Genomic DNA, 25081 nt, shown 5'->3' on the forward strand with positions numbered 1-25081 from the left:
ATAAAAAAGAGAAAGAAGCTTACTGAGAAACTTCTTTGTGTCCTGTGAAATCATCTCACAGAGTTACAGCTTTCACCTCAAGAAGACTTTCACTAAGACAGTTCTTGTGGAATTGGCAAAGTGATATTTGGAAGCCCATAGAGGGCTTCGGTGAAAAAGGAAATATCCTCAGATGAAATCTGCAAAGAAGCATTCGGAGAAACTGCTTAGTGTTCTGTTAATTCATCTCACAGAGTTACATCTGTATTTCGTGGATCTCTTTGCTAGCCTTATTTCTGTGGAATCTGAGAACAGATATTTCGGATCCCTTTGAAGACTATAGGGCCAAAGGAAATATCCTCCGATAACAAAGAGAAAGAAGCTTACTGAGAAACTTCTTTGTGTCCTGTGAAATCATCTCACAGAGTTACAGCTTTCACCTCAAGAAGACTTTCGCTAAGACAGTTCTTCTGGAATTGGCAAAGTGATATTTGGAATCCCATAGAGGGCTTCGGTGAAAAAGGAAATATCCTCAGATGAAATCTGGAAAGAAGCTTTCTGAGAAACTGCTCTGTGATGTGAGACTTCCACTTGAAGAGTTACATCTGTATTTCGTGGATCTCTTTGCTAGACTTATTTCTGTGGAATCGGAGAACAGATATTTCGGATCCCTTTGAAGACTATAGGGCCAAAGGGAATATCCTCCGATAACAAAGAGAAAGAAGCTTTCTGAGAAACTTCTTTGTGTTCTGTGAAATCATCTCACAGAGTTACAGCTTTCCCCTGAAGAAGCCTTTCGCTAAGACAGTTCTTGTGGAATTGGCAAAGTGATATTTGGAAGCCCATAGAGGGCTATGGTGAAAAAGGAAATATCCTCAGATGAAATCTGGAAAGAAGCTTTCTGAGTAACTGTTCTGTGATGTGTGACTTCCACTCACAGAGTTACATCTGTATTTCTTGGATCTCTTTGCTAGCCTTATTTCTGTGGAATCTGAGAACAGATATTTCCGATCTCTTTGAAGACTATAGGGCCAAAGGAAATATCCTCCTATAACAAAGAGAAAGAAGCTTTCTGAGAAACTTCTTTGTGTTCTGTGAAATCATCTCACAGAGTTACAGCTTTCCCCTCAAGAAGCCTTTCGCTAAGACAGTTCTTGTGGAATTGGCAAAGTGACATTTCGAAGCCCATAGAGGGCTATGGTGAAAAAGGAAATATCCTCAGATGAAATCTGTAAAGAAGCTTTCTGAGAAACTGCTTAGTGTTCTGTTAATTCATCTCACAGAGTTACATCTGTATTTCGTGGATCTCTTTGCTAGCCTTCTTTCTGTGGAATCTGAGAACAGATATTTCGGATCCCTTTGAAGACTATAGGGCCAAAGGAAATATCCTCCGATAACAAAGAGAAAGAAGCTTTCTGAGAAACTTCTTTGTGTTCCGTGAAATCATCTCACAGAGTTACAGCTTTCCCCTCAAGAAGCCTTTTGGTAAGACAGTTCTTGTGGAATTGGCAAAGTGATATTTGGAAGCCCATAGAGGGCTATGGTGAAAAATGAAATATCCTCAGATGAAATCTGTAAAGAAGCTTTCTGAGAAACTGTTCTGTGATGTGTGACTTCCACTCACAGAGTTACATCTGTATTTCGTGGATCTCTTTGCTAGCCTTATTTTTGTGGAATCTGAGAACAGATATTTCGGATCCCTTTGAAGACTATAGGGCCTAAGTAAATATCCTCCGATAACAAAGAGAAAGAATCTTTCTGAGAAACTTCTTTGTGTTCTGTGAAATCGTCTCACAGAGTTACAGCTTTCCCCTCAGGAAGCCTTTCGCTAAGACACTTCTTGTGGAATTGTCAAAGTGATATTTGGAAGCCCATAGAGGGCTATGGTGAAAAAGGAAATATCCTCAGATGAAATCTGGAAAGAAGCTTTCTGAGAAACTGCTTAGTGTTCTTTTAATTCATCTCACAGAGTTACATCTGTATTTCGTGGATCTCTTTGCTAGCCTTATTTCTGTGGAATCTGAGAACAGATATTTCGGATCCCTTTGAAGACTATAGGGCCTAAGTAAATATCCTCCGATAACAAAGAGAAAGAATCTTTCTGAGAAACTTCTTTGTGTTCTGTGAAATCGTCTCACAGAGTTACAGCTTTCCCCTCAGGAAGCCTTTCGCTAAGACACTTCTTGTGGAATTGTCAAAGTGATATTTGGAAGCCCATAGAGGGCTATGGTGAAAAAGGAAATATCCTCAGATGAAATCTGGAAAGAAGCTTTCTGAGAAACTGCTTAGTGTTCTGTTAATTCATCTCACAGAGTTATATCTGTATTTCGTGGATCTCTTTGCTAGCGTTATTTATTTGGAATCTGAGAACAGATATTTCGGATCCCTTTGAAGACTATAGGGCCAAAGGAAATATCCTGCGATAACAAAGAGAAAGAAGCTTTCTGAGAAACTTCTTTGTGTTCCGTGAAATCATCTCACAGAGTTACACCTTTACCCTCAAGAAGCCTTTCGCTAAGACACTTCTTGTGGAATTGGCAAAGTGATATTTGGAAGCCCATAGAGGGCTATGGGGAGAAATGAAATATCCTCAGATGAAATCTGGAAAGAAGCCATCTGAGAAACTGTTCTGTGATGTGTGACTTCCACTCACAGAGTTACATCTGTATTTCGTGGATCTCTTTGCTAGCCTTATTTCTGTGGAATCTGAGAACAGATATTTCAGATCCCTTTGAAGACTATAGGGCCAAAGGAAATATCCTCCGATAACAAAGAGAAAGAAGCTTTCTGAGAAACTTCTTTGTGTTCTGTGAAATATTCTCACAGAGTTATGCTTTCCCCTAAGGAAGCCTTTCGCTAAGACTGTTCTTGTGGAATTGGCAAAGTGACATTTCGAAGCCCATAGTGGGCTATGGTGAAAAAGGAAATATCCTCAGATGAAATCTGGAAAGAAGCTTTCTGAGAAACTGCTTAGTGTTCTGTTAATTCATCTCACAGAGTTACATCTGTATTTCGTGGATCTCTTTGCTAGCCTTATTTCTGTGGAATCTGAGAACAGATATTTCGGATCCCTTTGAAGTCTATAGGGCCAAAGGAAATATCCTCCGATAACAAAGAGAAAGAAGCTTTCTGAGAAACTTCTTTGTGTTCTGTGAAATCATCTCACAGAGTTACAGCTTTCCCCTCAAGAAGCCTTTTGCTAAGACACTTCTTGTGGAATTGGCAAAGTTATATATGGAAGCCCATAGAGGGCTATGGTGTAAAAGGAAATATCCTCAGATGAAATCTGCAGAGAAGCTTTCTGAGAAACTGCTCTGTGATGTGTGACTTCCACTCACAGAGTTACATCTGTATTTCGTGGATCTCTTTGATAGCCTTTTGTCTGTAGAATCTGAGACCAGATATTTCGGATCCCTTTGAAGTCTTTAGGGCCAAAGGAAATATCCTCCGATAACAAAGAGAAAGAAGCTTTCTGAGAAACTACTTTGTGTTTTATGAAATCATCTCACAGAGTTACAGCTTTCCCCTCAAGAAGCCTTTCGCTAAGACAGTTCTTGTGGAATTGGCAAAGTGATATTTGGAAGCCCATAGAGGGCTATGGTGGAAAAGGAAATATCCTCAGATGGAATCTGGAAAGAACCTTTCTGAGAAACTGCTTAGTGTTCTGTTAATTCATCTCACAGAGTTCCATCTGTATTTCGTGGATCTCTTTGCTAGCCTTATTTCTGTGGAATCTGAGAACAGATATATGGGATCCCTTTGAAGACTATAGGGCCAAACGAAATATCCTCCGATAACAGAGACAAGAAACTTTCTGAGAAACTTCTTTGTGTTCTGTGAAATCATCTCACAGAGTTACAGCATTTCCCTCAAGAAGGTTTTCGGTAAGACAGTTCTTGTGGAATTGGCAAAGTGATATTTGGAAGCCCATAGAGGGCTATGGTGAAAAAGGAAATATCCTCAGATGAAATCTGGAAAGAAGCTTTCTGAGAAACTGCTCTGTGATGTGTGTCTTCCACTCACAGAGTTACATCTGTATTTCGTGGATCTCTTTGCTAGCCTTATTTCTGTGTAATCTGAGAACAGATATTTCGGATCCCTTTGAAGACTATAGGGCCAAAGGAAATATCCTCCGACAACAAAGAGAAAGAAGCTTTCTGAGAAACTTCTTTGTGTTCTGTGAAATCATCTCACAGAGTTACAGCTTTCCCCTCCGGAAGCCTTTCGCTAAGACACTTCTTGTGGAATTGTCAAAGTGATATTTGGAAGCCCATAGAGGGCTATTGTGAAAAAGGAAATATCCTCAGATGAAATCTGGAAAGAAGCTTTCTGAGAAACTGCTCTGTGATGTGTGACTTCCACTCGAAGAGTTACATCTGTTTTTCGTGGATGTCTTTGCTAGCCTTATTTCTGTGCAATCGGAGAACAGATATTTCGGATCCCTTTGAAGACTATAGGGCCAAAGGAAATATCCTCCGATAAAAAAGAGAAAGAAGCTTACTGAGAAACTTCTTTGTGTCCTGTGAAATCATCTCACAGAGTTACAGCTTTCACCTCAAGAAGACTTTCGCTAAGACAGTTCTTGTGGAATTGGCAAAGTGATATTTGGAAGCCCATAGAGGGCTTCGGTGAAAAAGGAAATATCCTCAGATGAAATCTGCAAAGAAGACTTCTGAGAAACTGCTTAGTGTTCTGTTAATTCATCTCACAGAGTTACATCTGTATTTCGTGGATCTCTTTGCTAGCCTTATTTCTGTGGAATCTGAGAACAGATATTTCGGATCCCTTTGAAGACTATAGGGCCAAAGGAAATATCCTCTGATAACAAAGAGAAAGAAGCTTACTGAGAAACTTCTTTGTGTCCTGTGAAATCATCTCACAGAGTTACAGCTTTCACCTCAAGAAGACTTTCGCTAAGACAGTTCTTCTGGAATTGGCAAAGTGATATTTGGAATCCCATAGAGGGCTTCGGTGAAAAAGGAAATATCCTCAGATGAAATCTGGAAAGAAGCTTTCTGAGAAACTGCTCTGTGATGTGTGACTTCCACTTGAAGAGTTACATCTGTATTTCGTGGATCTCTTTGCTAGCCTTATTTCTGTGGAATCTGAGAACAGATATTTCGGATCCCTTTGAACACTATAGGGCCAAAGGGAATATCCTCCGATAACAAAGAGAAAGAAGCTTTCTGAGAAACTTCTTTGTGTTCTGTGAAATCATCTCACAGAGTTACAGCTTTCCCCTCAAGAAGCCTTTCGCTAACACAGTTCTTGTGGAATTGGCAAAGTGATATTTGGAAGCCCATAGAGGGCTGTGGTGAAAAAGGAAATATCCTCAGATGAAATCTGCAAAGAAGCTTTCTGAGAAACTGCTCTGTGATGTGTGACTTCCACTCACAGAGTTACATCTGTGTTTCGTGGATCTCTTTGCTAGCCTTATGTCTGTGGAATCTGTGAACAGATATTTCGTATCCCTTTGAAGACTATAGGGCCAAAGGAAATATCCTCCGATAACAAAGAGAAAGAAGCTTTCTGAGAAACTACTTTGTGTTCTGTGAAATCATCTCACAGAGTTACAGCTTTCCCCTCAAGAAGCCTTGCGCTAAGACAGTTCTTGTGGAATTGGCAAAGTGATATTTGGAAGCCCATAGAGGGCTATGGTGAAAAAGGAAATATCCTCAGATGAAATCTGGAAAGAAGCTTTCTGAGAAACTGCTTAGTGTTCTGTTAATTCATCTCACAGATTTACATCTGTATTTCGTGGATCTCTTTGCTAGCCTTATTTCTGTGGAATCTGAGAACAGATATTTCGGATCCCTTTGAAGACTATAGGGACAAAGGAAATATCCTCCGATAACAAAGAGAAAGAAGCTTTCTGAGAAACTTATTTGAGTTCTGTGAAATCATCTCACAGAGTTACAGCTTTCCCCTCAAGAAGACTTTCGCTAAGACAGTTCTTGTGGAATTGGCAAAGTGATATTTGGAAGCCCATAGAGGGCTATGGTGAAAAAGGAAATATCCTCAGATGAAATCTGCAAAGAAGCTTTCTGAGAAACTGCTATGTGATGTGTGACTTCCACTCGCAGAGTTACATCTGTATTTCGTGGATCTCTTTGCTAGCCTTATTTCTGTGGAATCTGAGAACAGATATTTCGATCCCTTTGAAGACTATAGGGCCAAAGGAAATATCCTCCGATAACAAAGAGAAAGAATCTTTCTGAGAAACTTCTTTGTGTTCTGTGAAATCATCTCACAGAGTTACAGCTTTCCCCTCAAGAAGCCTTTCGCTACGACAGTTCTTGTGGAATTGGCAAAGTGATATTTAGAAGCCCATAGAGGGCTATGGTGAAAAAGGAAATATCCTCAGATGAAATCTGGAAAGAAGCTTTCTGAGAAACTGCTTAGTGTTCTGTTAATTCATCTCACAGAGTTACATCTGTATTTCGTGGATCTCTTTGCTAGCCTTATTTCTGTGGAATCTGAGAACAGATATTGCGAATCACTTTGAAGACTATAGGGCCAAAGGAAATATCCTCCGATAACAAAGAGAAAGAAGCTTTCTGAGAAAGTTCCTTGTGTTCCGTGAAATCATCTCACAGAGTTACAGCTTTCCCCTCAAGAAGCCTTTCGCTAAGACACTTCTTGTGGAATTGGCAAAGTGATATTTGGAAGCCCATAGAGGGCTATGGTGGAAAAGGAAATATCCTCAGATGAAATCTGGAAAGAAGCTTTCTGAGAAACTGCTCTGTGATGTGTTACTTCCACTCACAGAATTATATCTGTATTTCGTTGATCTCTTTGCTAGCCTTTTTTCGGTGGAATGTGAGAACAGATATTTCGGATCCCTTTGAAGACTATAGGGCCAAAGGAAATATCCTCCGATAACAAAGAGAAAGAAGCTTTCTGAGAAACTTCTTTGTGTTCTGTGAAATCATCTCCTAGAGTTACAGCTTTCCCCTCAAGAAGCCTTTCGCTAAGACAGTTCTTGTGGAATTGGCAAAGTGATATTTGGAAGCCCACAGAGGGCTATGGTGAAAAAGGAAATATCCTCAGATGAAATCTGGAAAGAAGCTTTCTGAGAAACTGCTCTGTGATGTGTGACTTCCACTCACAGAGTTAAGTCTGTATTTCGTGGATCTCTTGGCTAGCCTTATTTCTGTGGAATCTGAGAACAGATATTTCGGATCCCTTTGAAGACTATAAGGCCAAAGGAAATATCCTCCGATAACAAAGAGAAAGAAGCTTTCTGAGAAACTTTTTTGTGTTCTGTGAAATCATCTCACAGAGTTACAGCTTTCCCCTCCGGAAGCCTTTCGCTAAGACACTTCTTGTGGAATTGTCAAAGTGATATTCGGAAGCCCATAGAGGGCTATGGTGAAAAAGGAAATATCCTCAGATGAAATCTGGAAAGAAGCTTTCTGAGAAACTGCTCTGTGATGTGTGACTTCCACTCGAAGAGTTACATCTGTTTTCGTGGATGTCTTTGCTAGCCTTATTTCTGTGCAATCGGAGAACAGGTATTTCGGATCCCTTTGAAGACTATAGGGCCAAAGGAAATATCCTCCGATAAAAAAGAGAAAGAAGCTTACTGAGAAACTTCTTTGTGTCCTGTGAAATCATCTCACAGAGTTACAGCTTTCACCTCAAGAAGACTTTCACTAAGACAGTTCTTGTGGAATTGGCAAAGTGATATTTGGAAGCCCATAGAGGGCTTCGGTGAAAAAGGAAATATCCTCAGATGAAATCTGCAAAGAAGCATTCTGAGAAACTGCTTAGTGTTCTGTTAATTCATCTCACAGAGTTACATCTGTATTTCGTGGATCTCTTTGCTAGCCTTATTTCTGTGGAATCTGAGAACAGATATTTCGGATCCCTTTGAAGACTATAGGGCCAAAGGAAATATCCTCCGATAACAAAGAGAAAGAAGCTTTCTGAGAAACTTCTTTGTGTTCTCTGAAATAATCTCACAGAGTTACAGCTTTCCCCTCAGGAAGCCTTTCGCTAAGACTGTTCTTGTGGAATTGGCAAAGTGACATTTCGAAGCCCATAGTGGGCTATGGTGAAAAAGGAAATATCCTCAGATGAAATCTGGAAAGAAGCTTTCTGAGAAACTGCTTAGTGTTCTTTTAATTCATCTCACAGAGTTACATCTGTATTTCGTGGATCTCTTTGCTAGCCTTATTTCTGTGGAATCTGAGAACAGATATTTCGGATCCCTTTGAAGACTATAGGGCCTAAGTAAATATCCAACGATAACAAAGAGAAAGAATCTTTCTGAGAAACTTCTTTGTGTTCTGTGAAATCATCTCACAGAGTTACAGCTTTCCCTTCCGGAAGCCTTTCGCTAAGACACTTCTTGTGGAATTGTCAAAGTGATATTTGGAAGCCCATAGAGGGCTATGGTGAAAAAGGAAATATCCTCAGATGAAATCTGGAAAGAAGCTTTCTGAGAAACTGCTCTGTGATGTGTGACTTCCACTCGAAGAGTTACATCTGTTTTTCGTGGATGTCTTTGCTAGCCTTATTTCTGTGCAATCGGAGAACAGATATTTCGGATCCCTTTGAAGACTATAGGGCCAAAGGAAATATCCTCCGATAAAAAAGAGAAAGAAGCTTACTGAGAAACTTCTTTGTGTCCTGTGAAATCATCTCACAGAGTTACAGCTTTCACCTCAAGAAGACTTTCACTAAGACAGTTCTTGTGGAATTGGCAAAGTGATATTTGGAAGCCCATAGAGGGCTTCGGTGAAAAAGGAAATATCCTCAGATGAAATCTGCAAAGGAGCATTCTGAGAAACTGCTTAGTGTTCTGTTAATTCATCTCACAGAGTTACATCTGTATTTCGTGGATCTCTTTGCTAGCCTTATTTCTGTGGAATCTGAGAACAGATATTTCGGATCCCTTTGAAGACTATAGGGCCAAAGGAAATATCCTCCGATAACAAAGAGAAAGAAGCTTACTGAGAAACTTCTTTGTGTCCTGTGAAATCATCTCACAGAGTTACAGCTTTCACCTCAAGAAGACTTTCGCTAAGACAGTTCTTCTGGAATTGGCAAAGTGATATTTGGAATCCCATAGAGGGCTTCGGTGAAAAAGGAAATATCCTCAGATGAAATCTGGAAAGAAGCTTTCTGAGAAACGGCTCTGTGATGTGTGACTTCCACTCGAAGAGTTACATCTGTATTTCGTGGATCTCTTTGCTAGACTTATTTCTGTGGAATCGGAGAACAGATATTTCGGATCCCTTTGAAGACTATAGGGACAAAGGAAATATCCTCCGATAACAAAGAGAAAGAAGCTTTCTGAGAAACTTCTTTGTGTTCTGTGAAATCATCTCACAGAGTTACAGCTTTCCCCTCAAGAAGACTTTCGCTAAGACAGTTCTTGTGGAATTGGCAAAGTGATATTTGGAAGCCCATAGAGGGCTATGGTGAAAAAGGAAATATCCTCAGATGAAATCTGCAAAGAAGCTTTCTGAGAAACTGCTATGTGATGTGTGACTTCCACTCGCAGAGTTACATCTGTATTTCGTGGATCTCTTTGCTAGCCTTATGTCTGTGGAATCTGAGAACAGATATTTCGGATCCCTTTGAAGACTATAGGGCCAAAGGAAATATCCTCCGATAACAAAGAGAAAGAATCTTTCTGAGAAACTTCTTTGTGTTCTGTGAAATCATCTCACAGAGTTACAGCTTTCCCCTCAAGAAGCCTTTCGCTACGACAGTTCTTGTGGAATTGGCAAAGTGATATTTAGAAGCCCATAGAGGGCTATGGTGAAAAAGGAAATATCCTCAGATGAAATCTGGAAGGAAGCTTTCTGAGAAACTGCTTAGTGTTCTGTTAATTCATCTCACAGAGTTACATCTGTGTTTCGTGGATCTCTTTGCTAGCCTTATTTCTGTGGAATCTGAGAACAGATATTGCGAATCACTTTGAAGACTATAGGGCCAAAGGAAATATCCTCCGATAACAAAGAGAAAGAAGCTTTCTGAGAAAGTTCCTTGTGTTCCGTGAAATCATCTCACAGAGTTACAGCTTTCCCCTCAAGAAGCCTTTCGCTAAGACACTTCTTGTGGAATTGGCAAAGTGATATTTGGAAGCCCATAGAGGGCTATGGTGGAAAAGGAAATATCCTCAGATGAAATCTGGAAAGAAGCTTTCTGAGAAACTGCTCTGTGATGTGTTACTTCCACTCACAGAATTACATCTGTATTTCGTTGATCTCTTTGCTAGCCTTTTTTCGGTGGAATGTGAGAACAGATATTTCGGTTCCCTTTGAAGACTATAGGGCCAAAGGAAATATCCTCCGATAACAAAGAGAAAGAAGCTTTCTGAGAAACTTCTTTGTGTTCTCTGAAATCATCTCCTAGAGTTACAGCTTTCCCCTCAAGAAGCCTTTCGCTAAGACAGTTCTTGTGGAATTGGCAAAGTGATATTTGGAAGCCCACAGAGGGCTATGGTGAAAAAGGAAATATCTTCAGATGAAATCTGGAAAGAAGCTTTCTGAGAAACTGCTCTGTGATGTGTGACTTCCACTCACAGAGTTAAGTCTGTATTTCGTGGATCTCTTGGCTAGCCTTATTTCTGTGGAATCTGAGAACAGATATTTCGGATCCCTTTGAAGACTATAAGGCCAAAGGAAATATCCTCCGATAACAAAGAGAAAGAAGCTTTCTGAGAAACTACTTTGTGTTCTGTGAAATCATCTCACAGAGTTACAGCTTTCCCCTCAAGAAGACTTTCGCTAAGACAGTTCTTGTGGAATTGGCAAAGTGATATTTGGAAGCCCATAGAGGGCTATGGTGAAAAAGGAAATATCCTCAGATGAAATCTGGAAAGAAGCTTTCTGAGAAACTGCTTAGTGTTCTGTTAATTCATCTCACAGAGTTATATCTGTATTTCGTGGATCTCTTTGCTAGCCTTATTTCTGTGGAATCTGAGAACAGATATTTCGGATCCCTTTGAAAACTATAGGGCCAAAGGGAATATCCTCCGATAACAAAGAGAAAGAAGCTTTCTGAGAAACTTCTTTGTGTTCTGTGAAATCATCTCACAGAGTTACAGCTTTCCCCTCAAGAAGCCTTTCGCTAACACAGTTCTTGTGGAATTGGCAAAGTGATATTTGGAAGCCCATAGAGGGCTATGGTGAAAAAGGAAATATCCTCAGATGAAATCAGTAAAGAAGCTTTCTGAGAAACTGTTCTGTGATGTGTGACTTCCACTCACAGAGTTACATCTGTATTTCGTGGATCTCTTTGCTAGCCTTATTTTTGTGGAATCTGAGAACAGATATTTCGGATCCCTTTGAAAACTATAGGGCCAAAGGAAATATCCTCCGATAACAAAGAGAAAGAAGCTTTCTGAGAAACTTCTTTGTGTTCTCTGAAATCATCTCACAGAGTTACAGCTTTCCCCTCAGGAAGCCTTTCGCTAAGACTGTTCTTGTGGAATTGGGAAAGTGACATTTCGAATCCCATAGTGGGCAATGGTGAAAAAGGAAATATCCTCAGATGAAATCTGGAAAGAAGCTTTCTGAGAAACTGCTTAGTGTTCTTTTAATTCATCTCACAGAGTTACATCTGTATTTCGTGGATCTCTTTGCTAGCCTTATTTCTGTGGAATCTGAGAACAGATATTTCGGATCCCTTTGAAGACTATAGGGCCTAAGTAAATATCCTCCGATAACAAAGAGAAAGAATCTTTCTGAGAAACTTCTTTGTGTTCTGTGAAATCATCTCACAGAATTACAGCTTTCCCCTCCGGAAGCCTTTCGCTAAGACACTTCTTGTGGAATTGTCAAAGTGATATTTGGAAGCCCATAGAGGGCTATGGTGAAAAAGGAAATATCCTCAGATGAAATCTGGAAAGAAGCTTTCTGAGAAACTGCTCTGTGATGTGTGACTTCCACTCGAAGAGTTACATCTGTTTTCGTGGATGTCTTTGCTAGCCTTATTTCTGTGCAATCGGAGAACAGATATTTCGGATCCCTTTGAAGACTATAGGGCCAAAGGAAATATCCTCCGATAAAAAAGAGAAAGAAGCTTACTGAGAAACTTCTTTGTGTCCTGTGAAATCATCTCACAGAGTTACAGCTTTCACCTCAAGAAGACTTTCACTAAGACAGTTCTTGTGGAATTGGCAAAGTGATATTTGGAAGCCCATAGAGGGCTTCGGTGAAAAAGGAAATATCCTCAGATGAAATCTGCAAAGAAGCATTCTGAGAAACTGCTTAGTGTTCTGTTAATTCATCTCACAGGGTTACATCTGTATTTCGTGGATCTCTTTGCTAGCCTTATTTCTGTGGAATCTGAGAACAGATATTTCGGATCCCTTTGAAGACTATAGGGCCAAAGGAAATATCCTCCGATAACAAAGAGAAAGAAGCTTTCTGAGAAACTTCTTTGTGTTCTCTGAAATCATCTCACAGAGTTACAGCTTTCCCCTCAGGAAGCCTTTCGCTAAGACTGTTCTTGTGGAATTGGCAAAGTGACATTTCGAAGCCCATAGTGGGCTATGGTGAAAAAGGAAATATCCTCAGATGAAATCTGGAAAGAAGCTTTCTGAGAAACTGCTTAGTGTTCTTTTAATTCATCTCACAGAGTTACATCTGTAATTCGTGGATCTCTTTGCTAGCCTTATTTCTGTGGAATCTGAGAACAGATATTTCGGATCCCTTTGAAGACTATAGGGCCTAAGTAAATATCCTCCGATAACAAAGAGAAAGAATCTTTCTGAGAAACTTCTTTGTGTTCTGTGAAATCATCTCACAGAGTTACAGCTTTCCCCTCCGGAAGCCTTTCGCTAAGACACTTCTTGTGGAATTGTCAAAGTGATATTTGGAAGCCCATAGAGGGCTATGGTGAAAAAGGAAATATCCTCAGATGAAATCTGGAAAGAAGCTTTCTGAGAAACTGCTCTGTGATGTGTGACTTCCACTCGAGGAGTTACATCTGTTTTTCGTGGATGTCTTTGCTAGCCTTATTTCTGTGCAATCGGAGAACAGATATTTCGGATCCCTTTGAAGACTATAGGGCCAAAGGAAATATCCTCCGATAAAAAAGAGAAAGAAGCTTACTGAGAAACTTCTTTGTGTCCTGTGAAATCATCTCACAGAGTTACAGCTTTCACCTCAAGAAGACTTTCACTAAGACAGTTCTTGTGGAATTGGCAAAGTGATATTTGGAAGCCCATAGAGGGCTTCGGTGAAAAAGGAAATATCCTCAGATGAAATCTGCAAAGAAGCATTCTGAGAAACTGCTTAGTGTTCTGTTAATTCATCTCACAGAGTTACATCTGTATTTCGTGGATCTCTTTGCTAGCCTTATTTCTGTGGAATCTGAGAACAGATATTTCGGATCCCTTTGAAGACTATAGGGCCAAAGGAAATATCCTCCGATAACAAACAGAAAGAAGCTTACTGAGAAACTTCTTTGTGTCCTGTGAAATCATCTCACAGAGTTACAGCTTTCACCTCAAGAAGACTTTCGCTAAGACAGTTCTTCTGGAATTGGCAAAGTGATATTTGGAATCCCATAGAGGGCTTCGGTGAAAAAGGAAATATCCTCAGATGAAATCTGGAAAGAAGCTTTCTGAGAAACTGCTCTGTGATGTGTGACTTCCACTTGAAGAGTTACATCTGTATTTCGTGGATCTCTATGCTAGACTTATTTCTGTGGAATCGGAGAACAGATATTTCGGATCCCTTTGAAGACTATAGGGCCAAAGGGAATATCCTCCGATAACAAAGAGAAAGAAGCTTTCTGAGAAACTTCTTTGTGTTCTGTGAAATCATCTCACAGAGTTACAGCTTTCCCCTGAAGAAGCCTTTCGCTAAGACAGTTCTTGTGGAATTGGCAAAGTGATATTTGGAAGCCCATAGAGGGCTATGGTGAAAAAGGAAATATCCTCAGATGAAATCTGCAAAGAAGCTTTCTGAGAAACTGCTCTGTGATGTGTGACTTCCACTCACAGAGTTACATCTGTGTTTCGTGGATATCTTTGCTAGCCTTATGTCTGTGGAATCTGAGAACAGATATTTCGGATCCCTTTGAAGACTATAGGGCCAAAGGAAATATCCTCCGATAACAAAGAGAAAGAAGCTTTGTGAGAAACTACTTTGTGTTCTGTGAAATCATCTCACAGAGTTACAGCTTTCCCCTCAAGAAGCCTTGCGCTAAGACAGTTCTTGTGGAATTGGCAAAGTGATATTTGGAAGCCCATAGAGGGCTATGGTGAAAAAGGAAATATCCTCAGATGAAATCTGGAAAGAAGCTTTCTGAGAAACTGCTTAGTGTTCTGTTAATTCATCTCACAGATTTACATCTGTATTTCGTGGATCTCTTTGCTAGCCTTATTTCTGTGGAATCTGAGAACAGATATTTCGGACCCCTTGAAGACTATAGGGCCAAAGGAAATATCCTCCGATAACAAAGAGAAAGAAGCTTACTGAGAAACTTCTTTGTGTCCTGTGAAATCATCTCACAGAGTTACAGCTTTCACCTCAAGAAGACTTTCGCTAAGACAGTTCTTCTGGAATTGGCAAAGTGATATTTGGAATCCCATAGAGGGCTTCGGTGAAAAAGAAAATATCCTCAGATGAAATCTGGAAAGAAGCTTTCTGAGAAACTGCTCTGTGATGTGTGACTTCCACTTGAAGAGTTACATCTGTATTTCGTGGATCTCTTTGCTAGCCTTATTTCTGTGGAATCTGAGAACAGATATTTCGGATCCCTTTGAAGACTATAGGGCCAAAGGGAATATCCTCCGATAACAAAGAGAAAGAAACTTTCTGAGAAACTTCTTTGTATTCTGTGAAATCATCTCACAGAGTTACAGCCTTCCCCTCAAGAAGCCTTTCGCTAACACAGTTCTTGTGGAATTGGCAAAGTGATATTTGGAAGCCCATAGAGGGCTATGGTGAAAAAGGAAATATCCTCAGATGAAATCTGCAAAGAAGCTTTCTGAGAAACTGCTCTGTGATGTGTGACTTCCACTCACAGAGTTACATCTGTGTTTCGTGGATCTCTTTGCTAGCCTTATGTCTGTGGAATCGGAGAACAGATATTTCGGATCCCTTTGAAGACTATAGGGCCAAAGGAAATATCCTCCGATAACAAAGAGAAAGAAGCTTTCTGAGAAACTACTTTGTGTTCTGTGAAATCATCTCACACAGTTACAGCTTTCCCCTCAAGAAGCCTTGCGCTAAGACAGTTCTTGTGGAATTGGCAAAGTGATATTTGGAAGCCCATAGAGGGCTATGGTGAAAAAGGAAATATCCTCAGATGAAATCTGGAAAGAAGCTTTCTGAGAAACTGCTTAGTGTTCTGTTAATTCATCTCACAGATTTACATCTGTATTTCGTGGATCTCTTTCCTAGCCTTATTTCTGTGGAATCTGAGAACAGATATTTCGGATCCCTTTGAAGACTATAGGGCCAAAGGAAATATCCTCCGATAACAAAGAGAAAGAAGCTTACTGAGAAACTTCTTTGTGTTCTGTGAAATCATCTCACAGACTTACAGATTTCACCTCAAGAAGCCTTTCGTTAAGACAGTTCTTGTGGAATTGGCAAAGTGATATTAGGAAGCCCATAGAGGGCTATGGTGAAAAAGGAAATATCCTCAGATGAAATCTGGAAAGAAGCTTTCTGAGAAAATGCTCTGTGATGAGTGACTTCCACTCGAAGAGTTACATCTGTATTTCGTGGATCTCTTTGTAGCCTTATTTCTGTGGAATCGGAGAACAGATATTTCGGATCCCTTTGAAGACTATAGGGCCATAGGAAATATCCTCCGATAACAAAGAGAAAGAAGCTTACTGAGAAACTTCTTTGTGTTCTGTGAAATCATCTCACACAGTTACAGCTTTCCCCTCAAGAAGCCTTTCGCTAAGACAGTTCTTGTGGTATTGGCAAAGTGATATTTGGAAGCCCATAGAGGGCTATGGTGAAAAAGGACATTTCCTCAGATGAAATCTGGAAAGAAGCTTTCTGAGAAACTCCTTAGTGGTCTGTTAATTCATCTCACAGAGTTGTATCTGTATTTCGTGGATCTCTTTGCTAGCCTTATTTCTGTGGAATCTGAGAACAGATATTTCGGATCCCTTTGAAGACTATAGGGCCAAAGGAAATATCCTCCGATAACAAAGAGAAAGAACCTTTCTGAGAAACTTCTTTGTGTTCTGTGATATCATCTCACAGAGTTACAGCTTTCCCTTCAAGGAGCCTTTCTCTATGACCGTTCTTGTGGAATTGGCAAAGTGATATTTGGAAGCCCATAGAGGGCTATGGTGAAAAAGGAAATATCCTCAGATGAAATCTGGAAAGAAGCTTTCTGAGAAACTGTTCTGTGATGTGTGAGTTCCACTCACAGAGTTACATCTGTATTTCGTGGATCTCTTTGCTAGCCTTATTTCTGTGGAATCCGAGAAGAGATATTTCGGATCCCTTTGAAGACTATAGGGCCAAAGGAAATATCCTGCGATAACAAAGAGAAAGAAGCTTACTGAGAATCTTCTTAGTGTTCTGTGAAATCATCTCACAGTTTTACAGCTTTCCCTTTAAGAAGCCTTTCGCTAAGACAGTTCTTGTGGAATTGGCAAAGTGATATTTGGAAGCCCATAGAGGGCTATGGTGAAAAAGGAAATATCCTCAGATGAAATCTGGAAAGAAGCTTTTTGAGAAACTGCTTAGTGTTCTGTTAATTCATCTCACAGAGTTACATCTGTATTTCGTGGATCTCTTTGCTAGCCTTATTTCTGTGGAATCTGAGAACAGATATTGCGGATCCCTTTGAAGACTATAGGGCCAAAGGAAATATCCTCCGATAACAAAGAGAAAGAAGCTTTCTGAGAAAGTTCCTTGTGTTCCGTGAAATCATCTCACAGAGTTACAGCTTTCCCCTCAAGAAGCCTTTCGCTAAGACACTTCTTGTGGAATTGGCAAAGTGATATTTGGAAGCCCATAGAGGGCTATGGTGAAAAAGGAAATATCCTCAGATGAAATCTGGAAAGAAGCTTTCTGAGAAACTGCTCTGTGATGTGTTACTTCCACTCACAGAATTACATCTGTATTTCGTTGATCTCTTTGCTAGCCTTTTTTCGGTGGAATGTGAGAACAGATATTTCGGATCCCTTTGAAGTCTACAGGGCCAAAGGAAATATCCTCCGAAAACAAAGAGAAAGAAGCTTTCTGAGAAACTTTTTTGTGTTCCGTGAAATCATCTCACAGAGTTACAGCTTTCCCCTCAAGAAGCCTTTCGCTAAGACAGTTCTTGTGGAATTGGCAAAGTGATGTTTGGAAGCCCTTAGAAGGCTGTGGTGAAAAAGGAAATATCCTCAGATGAAATCTGGAAAGAAGCTTTCTGAGAAACTGCTCTGTGATGTGTGACTTCCACTCGAAGAGTTACATCTGTATTTCGTGGATCTCTTTGCTAGTCTTATTTCTGTGGAATCTGAGAACAGATATTGCGGATCCCTTTGAAGACTATAGGGCCAAAGGAAATATCCTCCGATAACAAAGAGAAAGAAGCTTTCTGAGAAAGTTCCTTGTGTTCCGTGAAATCATCTCACAGAGTTACAGCTTTCCCCTCAAGAAGCCTTTCGCTAAGACACTTCTTGTGGAATTGGCAAAGTGATATTTGGAAGCCCATAGAGGGCTATGGTGAAAAAGGAAATATCCTCAGATGAAATCTGGAAAGAAGCTTTCTGAGAAACTGCTCTGTGATGTGTTACTTCCACTCACAGAATTACATCTGTATTTCGTTGATCTCTTTGCTAGCCTTTTTTCGGTGGAATGTGAGAACAGATATTTCGGATCCCTTTGAAGTCTACAGGGCCAAAGGAAATATCCTCCGAAAACAAAGAGAAAGAAGCTTTCTGAGAAACTTTTTTGTGTTCCGTGAAATCATCTCACAGAGTTACAGCTTTCCCCTCAAGAAGCCTTTCGCTAAGACAGTTCTTGTGGAATTGGCAAAGTGATATTTGGAAGCCCTTAGAAGGCTGTGGTGAAAAAGGAAATATCCTCAGATGAAATCTGGAAAGAAGCTTTCTGAGAAACTGCTCTGTAATGTGTGACTTCCACTCGAAGAGTTACATCTGTATTTCGTGGATCTCTTTGCTAGTCTTATTTCTGTGGAATCGGAGAACAGATATTTCGGATCCCTTTGAAGACTATAGGGACAAAGGAAATATCCTCCGATAACAAAGAGAAAGAAGCTTTCTGAGAAACTTCTTTGTGTTCTGTGAAATCATCTCACAGAGTTACAGCTTTCCCCTCAAGAAGACTTTCGCTAAGACAGTTCTTGTGGAATTGGCAAAGTGATATTTGGAAGCCCAAGGAGGGCTATGGTGAAAAAGGAAATATCCTCAGATGAAATCTGGAAAGAAGCTTTCTGAGAAACTGCTATGTGATGTGTGACTTCCACTCGCAGAGTTACATCTGTATTTCGTGGATCTCTTTGCTAGCCTTATTTCTGTGGAATCTGAGAACAGATATTTCGGATCCCTTTGAAGACTATAGGGCCATAGGAAATATCCTCCGATAACAAAGAGAAAGAATCTTTCTGAGAAACTTCTTTGTGTTCTGTGAAATCATCTCACAGAGTTACAGCTTTCCCCTCAAGAAGCCTTTCGCTACGACAGTTCTTGTGGAATTGGCAAAGTGATATTTAGAAGCCCATAGAGGGCTATGGTGAAAAAGGAAATATCCTCAGATGAAATCTGGAAAGAAGCTTTCTGAGAAACTGCTTAGTGTACTGTTAATTCATCTCACAGAGTTACATCTGTATTTCGTGGATCTCTTTGCTAGCCTTATTTCTGTGGAATCTGAGAACAGATATTGCGAATCACTTTGAAGACTATAGGGCCAAAGGAAATATCCTCCGATAACAAAGAGAAAGAAGCTTACTGAGAAAGTTCCTTGTGTTCCGTGAAATCATCTCACAGAGTTACAGCTTTCCCCTCAAGAAGCCTTTCGCTAAGACACTTCTTGTGGAATTGGCAAAGTGATATTTGGAAGCCCATAGAGGGCTATGGTGGAAAAGGAAATATCCTCAGATGAAATCTGGAAAGAAGCTTTCTGAGAAACTGCTCTGTGATGTGTTACTTCCACTCACAGAATTACATCTGTATTTCGTTGATCTCTTTGCTAGCCTTTTTTCGGTGGAATGTGAGAACAGATATTTCGGATCCCTTTGAAGACTATAGGGCCAAAGGAAATATCCTCCGATAACAAAGAGAAAGAAGCTTTCTGAGAAACTTCTTTGTGTTCTGTGAAATCATCTCCTAGAGTTACAGCTTTCCCCTCAAGAAGCCTTTCGCTAAGACAGTTCTTGTGGAATTGGCAAAGTGATATTTGGAAGCCCACAGAGGGCTATGGTGAAAAAGGAAATATCCTCAGATGAAATCTGGAAAGAAGCTTTCTGAGAAACTGCTCTGTGATGTGTGACTTCCACTCACAGAGTTAAGTCTGTATTTCGTGGATCTCTTGGCTAGCCTTATTTCTGTGGAATCTGAGAACAGATATTTCGGATCCCTTTGAAGACTATAAGGCCAAAGGAAATATCCTCCGATAACAAAGAGAAAGAAGCTTTCTGAGAAACTTCTTTGTGTTCTGTGAAATCATCTCACAGAGTTACAGCTTTCCCCTCAAGAAGACTTTCGCTAAGACAGTTCTTGTGGAATTGGCAAAGTGATATTTGGAAGCCCTTAGAAGGCTGTGGTGAAAAAGGAAATATCCTCAGATGAAATCTGGAAAGAAGCTTTCTGAGAAACTGCTCTGTGATGTGTGACTTCCACTCGAAGAGTTACATCTGTATTTCGTGGATCTCTTTGCTAGTCTTATTTCTGTGGAATCTGAGAACAGATATTGCGGATCCCTTTGAAGACTATAGGGCCAAAGGAAATATCCTCCGATAACAAAGAGAAAGAAGCTTTCTGAGAAACTTCCTTGTGTTCCGTGAAATCATCTCACAGAGTTACAGCTTTCCCCTCAAGAAGCCTTTCGCTAAGACACTTCTTGTGGAATTGGCAAAGTGATATTTGGAAGCCCATAGAGGGCTATGGTGAAAAAGGAAATATCCTCAGATGAAATCTGGAAAGAAGCTTTCTGAGAAACTGCTCTGTGATGTGTTACTTCCACTCACAGAATTACATCTGTATTTCGTTGATCTCTTTGCTAGCCTTTTTTCGGTGGAATGTGAGAACAGATATTTCGGATCCCTTTGAAGTCTACAGGGCCAAAGGAAATATCCTCCGAAAACAAAGAGAAAGAAGCTTTCTGAGAAACTTTTTTGTGTTCCGTGAAATCATCTCACAGAGTTACAGCTTTCCCCTCAAGAAGCCTTTCGCTAAGACAGTTCTTGTGGAATTGGCAAAGTGATATTTGGAAGCCCTTAGAAGGCTGTGGTGAAAAAGGAAATATCCTCAGATGAAATCTGGAAAGAAGCTTTCTGAGAAACTGCTCTGTGATGTGTGACTTCCACTCGAAGAGTTACATCTGTATTTCGTGGATCTCTTTGCTAGTCTTATTTTTGTGGAATCGGAGAACAGATATTTCGGATCTCTTTGAAGACTATAGGGACAAAGGAAATATCCTCCGATAACAAAGAGAAAGAAGCTTTCTGAGAAACTTCTTTGTGTTCTGTGAAATCATCTCACAGAGTTACAGCTTTCCCCTCAAGAAGACTTTCGCTAAGACAGTTCTTGTGGAATTGGCAAAGTGATATTTGGAAGCCCATAGAGGGCTATGGTGAAAAAGGAAATATCCTCAGATGAAATCTGGAAAGAAGCTTTCTGAGAAACTGCTATGTGATGTGTGACTTCCACTCGCAGAGTTACATCTGTATTTCGTTGATCTCTTTGCTAGCCTTATTTCTGTGGAATCTGAGAACAGATATTTCGGATCCCTTTGAAGACTATAGGGCCAAAGGAAATATCCTCCGATAACAAAGAGAAAGAAGCTTACTGAGAAACTATTTGTGTTCTGTGAAATCATCTCACAGAGTTACAGCTTTCCCTTCAAGAAGCCTTTCGCTAAGACAGTTCTTGTGGAATTGGCAAAGGGATATTTGGAATCCCTTAGAGGGCTATGGTGAAAAAGGAAATATCCTCAGATGAAATCTGGAAAGAAGCTTTCTGAGAAACTGCTCTGTGATGTGTGATTTCCACTCGAAGAGTTACATCTGTATTTCGTGGATCTCTTTGCTAGCCTTTTTTCTGTGGAATCTGAGAACAGATATTTCGGATCCCTTTGAAGACTATAGGGCCAAAGGAAATATCCTCCGATAACAAAGAGAAAGAATCTTTCTGAGAAACTTCTTTGTGTTCTGTGAAATCATCTCACAGAGTTACAGCTTTCCCCTCAAGAAGCCTTTCGCTAAGACACTTCTTCTGGAATTGGGCAAAGTTATATTTGGAAGCCCATAGAGGGCTATGGTGAAAAAGGAAATATCCTCAGATGAAATCTGGAAAGAAGCTTTCGGAGAAACTGCTCTGTGATGTGTGACTTCCACTCACAGAGTTACATCTGTGTTTCGTGGATCTCTTTGATAGTCTTATGTCTGTGGAATCTGAGAGCAGATATTTCGGATCCCTTTGAACACTTTAGAGCCAAAGGAAATATCCTGTGATAACAAAGAGAAAGAAGCTTTCTGAGAAACTACTTTGTGTTTTATGAAATCATCTCACAGAGTTACAGCTTTCCCCTCAAGAAGCCTTGCGCTAAGACAGTTCTTGTGTAATTGGCAAAGTGATATTTGGAAGCCCATAGAGGGCTACGTTTAAAAAGGAAATATCCTCAGATGAAATCTGGAAAGAAGCTTTCGGAGAAACTGCTCTGTGATGTTTGACTTCAACTCACAGAGTTACATTTGTGTTTCGTGGATCTCTTTGCTAGCCTTATTTCTGTGGAATCTGAGAACAGATATTTCGGATCCCTTTGAAGACTATAGTGCCAAAGGAAATATCCTCCGATAACAAAGAGAAAGAAGATTTCTCAGAAACTACTTTGTGTTCTGTGAAATCATCTCACAGAGTTACAGCTTTCCCCTCAAGAAGCCTTTCGCTAAGACAGTTCTTGTGGAATTGGCAAAGTGATATTTGGAAGCCCATAGAGGGCTATGGTGAAAAAGGAAATATCATCAGATGAAATCTGAAAAGAAGCTTTCTGAGAAACTGCTTAGTGGTCTGTTACTTCATCTCACAGAGTTGTATCTGTATTTCGTGGCTCTCTTTGCTAGCCTTATTTCTGTGGAATCTGAGAACAGATATTTCGGATCCCTTTGAAGACTATAGGGCCAAAGGAAATATCCTTCGATAACAAACAGAAAGAAGCTTACTGAGAAACTTCTTCGTGTTCTGTGAAATCACCTCACAGAGTTACAGCTTTCCCCTCAAGAAGCCTTTCGCTAAGACAGTTCTTGTGGAATTGGCAAAGTGATATTTGAAAGCCCATAGAGGGCTATGGTGAAAAAGGAAGTATCCTCAGATGAAATCTGAAAAGAAGCTTTCTGAGAAACTGCTCTGTAATGTGTGACTTCCACTCACAGAGTTACATGTGTATTCGTGGATCTCTTTGCTAGCCTTATTTCTGTGGAATCTGAGAACAGATATTTCGGATCCCTTTGAAGACTATAGGGCCAAAGGAAATATCCTCCGATAACAAAGAGAAAGAATCTTTCTGAGAAACTTCTTTGTGTTCTGTGAAATCATCTCACAGAGTTACAGCTTTCCCCTCAAGAAGCCTTTCGCTAAGACAGTTCTTGTGGAATTGGCAAAGTGATATTTGGAAGCCCATAGAGGGCTGTGGTGAAAAAGGAAATATCCTCAGATGAAATCTGGAAAGAAGCTTTCTGAGAAACTGCTTAGTGTTCTGTTAATTCATCTCACTGAGTTATATCTGTATTTCGTGGATCTCTTTGCTAGCCTTATTTCTGTGGAATCGGAGAACAGATATTTCGGATCCCTTTGAACACTATAGGGCCAAAGGAAATATCCTCCGATAACGAAGAGAAAGAAGCTTTCTGAGAAACTTCTTTGTGTTCCGTGAAATCATCTCACAGAGTTACAGCTTTCCCCTCAATAAGCCTTTCGATAAGACAGATCTTGTGGAATTGGCAAAGTGATATTTGGAAGCCCATAGAGGGCTATGGTGAAAAATGAAATATCCTCAGATGAAATCTGGAAAGAAGCTTTCTAAGAAACTGTTCTGTGATGTGTGACTTCCACTCACAGAGTTACATCTGTAATTCGTGGATCTCTTTGCTAGCCTTATTTTGTGGAATGTGAGAACAGATATTTCGGATCCCTTTGAAGACTATAGGGCCAAAGGAAATATCCTCCGATAACAAAGAGAAAGAAGCTTTCTGAGAAACTTCTTTGTGTTCTGTGAAATATTCCCACAGAGTTACAGCTTTCCCTTAAGGAAGCCTTTCGCTAAGACTGTTCTTGTGGAATTGGCAAAGTGACATTTCGAAGCCCATAGTGGGCTATGGTGAAAAAGGAAATATCCTCAGATGAAATCTGGAAAGAAGCTTTCTGAGAAACTGCTTAGTGTTCTGTTAATTCATCTCACAGAGTTACATCTGTATTTCGTGGATCTCTTTGCTAGACTTATTTCTGTGAAATCTGAGAAGAGATATTTCGGATCCCTTTGAAGACTATAGGGCCAAAGGAAATATCCTCCGATAACAAAGAGAAAGAATCTTTCTGAGAAACTTCTTTGTGTTCTGTGAAATCATCTCACAGAGTTACAGCTTTCCCCTCAAGAAGCCTTTCGCTAAGACACTTCTTGTGGAATTGGCAAAGTTATATTTGGAAGCCCATAGAGGGCTATGGTGAAAAAGGAAATATCCTCAGATGAAATCTGGAAAGAAGCTTTGTGAGAAACTGCTCTGTGATGTGTGACTTCCACTCACAGAGTTACATCTGTATTTCGTGGATCTCTTTGCTAGCCTTATTTCTGTGGAATCTGAGAACAGATATATCGTATCCCTTAGAAGACTATAGGGCCAAAGGAAATATCCTCCGATAACAAAGAGATAGAAACTTTCTGAGAAACTTCTTTGTGTTCTGTGAAATCATCTCACAGAGTTACAGCTTTCCCCTCAAGAAGCCTTTCGCTAAGAGAGTTCTTGTGGAATTGGCAAAGTGATATTTGGAAGCCCATAGAGGGCTATGGTGAAAAAGGAAATATCCTCAGATGAAATCTGGAAAGAAGCTTTCTGAGAAACTGCTTAGTGTTCTGTTATTTCATCTCACAGAGTTACATCTGTATTTCATGGATCTCCTTGCTAGCCTTATTTCTGTGGAATCTGAGAACAGATATTTCGGATCCCTTTGAAGACTATAGGGCCAAAGGAAATATCCTCCGGTAACTAAGAGAAAGAACCTTTCTGAGAAACTTCATTGTGTTCTGTGAAATCATCTCACAGAGTTACAGCTTTCCCCTCAAGAAGCCTTTCGCTAAGACAGTTCTTGTGGAATTGGCAAAGTGATATTTGGAAGCCCATAGAGGGCTATGGTGAAAAAGGAAATATCCTCAGATGAAATCTGGAAAGAAGCCTTCTGAGAAACTACTTAGTGTTCTGTTAATTCATCTCACAGAGTTACATCAGTATTTCGTGGATCTCTTTGCTAGCCTTATTTCTGTGGAATCTGAGAACAGATATTTCGGATCCCTTTGAAGACTATAGGGCCAAAGGAAATATCCTCCGATAACAAAGAGAAAGAAGCTTTCTGAGAAACTTCTTTGTGTTCGGTGAAATCATCTCACAGAGTTACAGCTTTCCCCTCAAGAAGCCTTTCGCTAAGATACTTCTTGTGGAATAGGCAAAGTGATATTTGGAAGCCCATACAGGGCTATGTTGAAAAAGGAAATATCCTCAGATGAAATCTGGAAAGAAGCTTTGTGAGAAACTGCTTAGTGTTCTGTTAATTCATCTCACAGAGTTACATCTGTATTTCGTGGATCTCTTTGCTAGCCTTATTTCTGTGGAATCTGAGAACAGATATTTCGGATCCCTTTGAAGACTATAGGGCCAAAGGAAATATCCTCCGATAACAAAGAGAAAGAAGGTTTCTGAGAAACTTCTTTGTGTTCTGTGAAAA

The sequence above is a fragment of the Macaca fascicularis genome, chromosome X, assembly GCF_037993035.2.
Source record: "Macaca fascicularis isolate 582-1 chromosome X, T2T-MFA8v1.1".
Taxonomy (NCBI): Eukaryota; Metazoa; Chordata; class Mammalia; order Primates; family Cercopithecidae; genus Macaca; species Macaca fascicularis.